We start from the raw sequence: 3,987 nt of genomic DNA on the forward strand, positions 1-3,987 counted from the left end.
TAATTTTTTTTGTAGTTTATTTGCATGTTTGATTTCATTCCCTTTGATTATCGTTCTTAGTACAGGTCAACTTCACTGGTGTTAGAGGTGGTGATGATGGGACCAGCCCACATTTCAGTGAGTCCCACAGCCTTATGGGAAATTTTCTGGGATTTGGCCATGAGACTAGGATTTGGCCAAAACTAGGTCAATGAGTTGTTCATACTGTTAGGTTTATCTCAGTACCAATGTCTGAACGTGTTCTACAAACTGGCCAATACTATATTAATGATGTTTCTGGTATTTCTTTTTGTAGATTTTTTGGTGGGGTTTCAGTTTAACCTCCACAAAGAAACTAGTCAGCACTTCTAGTTGGGTAAAATGTAAACTTTTCACTCGTGAGAGGTAATAGGTTGGTGCGTCCATTACTGTGATCTCAACAATGTGTACAGAATGAATTTCAGGTGGCTTGTGAGGACATTGACTGCAAAAATAGGAAATGCATTAATTAGATAGTAGTTCCCATAACTAAGAATTATTTAATCTTGCCATTGTAGGGATTGCAATCTTTTTAAATTTTTTCATATGTGTACCCCTAAGTGTTTGGAAATGTTTTTACATTGTACGCTATTCTGGTGAAGGGAACACCGAAAGCACTGACTTCAACATTCTGTAATTCATCCGTGTAACAAAAAAACGCATGTATCCCCTGAATGTTTAGGATTTACATTTTATCAAATAAAAAAAATAGCTGCATACATTAATGTAATCATGGGGTACAGTGTGGTGTTTTCATATACAATTTGAAATATTTTCATCAAATTGGTTAATATAGCCTTCATGTCATTTTCTTAGTTACTGTGTTAAGACATTTATTTTCTACTTAAAGAATCACTTGTATCCTTGTAAGATAAACCATAGAGGTGCAATCTTATGTTCTAATACCAGATCTGAGGCTTATCTGACACATAAGCCAGTATTCAAGGACAGATAGTTAGAATTCAGGCCTGTCTCGGGCTAGGGCTTGACTGCCATAATCACAGCCGACAAACTGGACAGAGTGTCCCCTCTTTGGTGGGATTTCCAAAATTGCTGTTTTTCTCCTTAGGAATTATTCTTATTTTTGTAATAAACATTGAAATAAGACTAGCCCTGCCCCATACCATTTCCCTGAACCTCCCTCTAAATATAGATTTCACAAACAGCTTTGCTAAGCTAGCTTCCTTACGACTTCTGCATTTGGCAACGTGGCTAACTTTACACCAAGGAATTTCACCCCTTAGCTGGTCCTAAACCCTGTGTTTTTCCCTATGTTAGGTTTATCCTTTTAAAATAATCAGGTGGTCTAGAGCTAAGATGTGTAGGGCACGCGTGTGACCATGAACGTTAAGAATCAGCAGGCACAGGGATAGAAGTCAAAGTGGTAGGAGGAGGATTTATGGAAGTTTACTGGGAGCCAGTCTCACTCATGGTCCCCTGCCTGGAGATGGAAAAAGCTCGCAAGCTTGCTTAATGCAAAATGAGCCTCAGTTAATATTTTTCTCATCAGTTTGAACTATTCAGGCATAGAGGGAAAGTAGCAGAAAAATTGGCATTGGGCAGGAAGCTGTTGAAGGTGGGGCTGTCACCACCATTTGCACACACAGTCTAGCTCGGGCCTGTGCGTGTGAGTGATGTTTATAAAGAGAACGCACAGAGCCCAAGATACGGGCCACCCATAGAGAAAGAGACCTGCCGAGTGGAGAATTGGTTTGGTTTTTATCTTTGTGGCAAGTGGCTCAGAAGAAAAAGCAAGGAGCTCCTCACTGGTTTGGAGCTAATAGTGGTTCTTTCAGCAATCCCCCCCCCACCCCGAATTTGCTTTCATGGCTAACTCTGGGAGCCACAAGAGCTGATGCCTTTCCCCCTGCTCTCCCTAGAGGACACAGCAGCCTGGACTGTCCCTCCCCAGCACCACTGGGTAGTGGCTGTCCACAGCAGGGGCAGCTATCTCCAAAGCCAAAAATGTCAGATGATTTTCTCCCCAAATCTCCAATCCAGGAACTTTTAAGGTACCATGTGACATGTGAAAAGAAAGCTTAGGGTTTGCAGAGTGTGATGGGGGAAGACTCTGGAAGCAAATGGAAACTGGGCCGCATGGAAATGCTCACCGCTGAGCCCACCGACACGCAGGTCCACATCAGCCTGCTGGCACCAGAGCGATGGATCAGAGCACTCACAGCAAATTCCGGAGAGAAGACCGACCTGGCATTAGCCACTGAGCTAATCATCCCCGTCCCAACTCATTAACGTACTACCCAGGCCCCCACTGCGCTGCTCTCCAGTGCTCCCTTCTGTGGGGTGTGAACAGCTTTTCCCAGCTTCTTTTCCGTCTGCTGAAATGAACAACAGCCTTCGTAACCAATGGAAGCAGCAGCAGCAGGTGAAGAACTATTTTTAGGTGTGCTGAAAGCTGAACATTGATTACTGTATTTCCACACCTAAAACACTCACGATGCAAGGCTGAAAAAAGTTGATTTTTTGCTGGCTTCTGAGCTCACGGTCACTGACTGTCATCCACACGCCTGCTTCCTCCCTGACACCGTTCTGTACCTAGAGCAGACACTGGGGCACAGCAGTCAGCTGTATGGTGCTCTTCCAGCTCACCTGACAGCATTTCATGACAGTGACTGCTCTTTTTCCCCTTCTCTAACATAACGTGACAGGATTTGATCTTTTGTATTTGATGTGAACGTGGTGCACAGTTCTTTCCCCATCCCCCCTGTAATGCCCTGGTGTACTTGCTGGATCATGTTGATAATTCAGTGTTCGTGGGTCTCACACATGATCTCATTTATCCCGCAGAATAACTGCCAGGTAGTGGCCTTGTTCGTGTTACAGAGGAAAGACAGGGAATGGGGCTGGGAGAGCAGAGGAACCTGCTCCCTGGCTTGGCAGAACACGAATCTGAACACAGCCTCTCATTCCAGACCTCACTCTTTCAGCCCTCTGCCTTTCTTACCCATTTCCTTTCAAAGTGGTCCTGACTGCAGGGGGCAGGACTCTTTTCTTTTGATGTTTTTCTTCTAGCACTTTAATTCTATCATTAAGTAAATCTGAGTACAGTTTCCCCTTTTTTAAAAATGCTACAGTAATGACCAGTAATAGCTAGGATGTCAAATGCCTGTCATTTTCCCCTTTTCTAATGGAGACAGATCCGTTGCCCTGCTTTTCTCTGTACCACCAGGGTGCCTGACTTGATTGCCCCCAGGGCTGCATTACAGTTGTGACACTGAATCTTAAGAGTGGAGGTTGTGGTCGTTGCTTGGACACTTGGCTCATTCCCATGGATCATGCTAACTCGCAATTTGCTCCTTTGTCTAGCCTCCGTTTGGTTAGTTGCTTCTCCATGATCCCTTTTGAGACTCAGGGACTTTATTCTGAGATGTCACCTACTGAAGGTCCTTGAGGTCCCCTTGGCTAATATTGTGCCATTCATTGTTTGGGAATAAAAAAAATCTTCCATCTGTATCTTGTTCAAATATGCTTTTATCCTCATTTGCCCCTAGCCGAGTTTCCTAAAACAAACCCCCAGGATCAGCTAGGGAGGGACTCTCAGCTTGAGAAGTCTGCTCAAGACTTTTACCTGGTCTCTTTCTCGGCCCTCTGCTCCCAAGGAGCATTTCTCCTCTACAATTCTGCTTTCCCTGCAACGCTGCTCAGAGATGTGGATGTCTGGAGACAGGGCAGGAAAAAGCAGTGGCCTTGCTCATGGCCAGAGCTTGGTCATCTGAGGTTGGAAGGAAAATGCAGGTGATTGAGGAGACTTTACCTGTATCTACCCTACCTATCCACCAGTCATCGGTAAATGTGTTTGTGCCAATTAGAGTCTGTCAGTTGTGAGCAACAGAAATAGACTCTCATTAATTCAAACAAAAAAGAATTAATTGGAAGTGCTGGGGAAGCTAACAGAAATGAAGCTGAAGCTGCAAAACTGGCCAGCACAGGAGAGGGACCAGGGCAGCTCCA

The 3,987-nt window shown here is 44.5% G+C and overlaps 1 protein-coding gene across 1 annotated transcript in view; it reads left to right on the top strand.

Annotated features, from left to right (window-relative positions):
• DNER (delta/notch like EGF repeat containing) overlaps positions 1 to 3,987 on the top strand; it is a 328,158-nt gene that overhangs the window by 75,426 nt on the left and 248,745 nt on the right. The window lies entirely within an intron of this gene.

This window comes from Otolemur garnettii, unplaced genomic scaffold (genome assembly GCF_000181295.1).
Source record: "Otolemur garnettii isolate 467f Iridium unplaced genomic scaffold, OtoGar3 scaffold00013, whole genome shotgun sequence".
NCBI classification, from domain to species: Eukaryota; Metazoa; Chordata; class Mammalia; order Primates; family Galagidae; genus Otolemur; species Otolemur garnettii.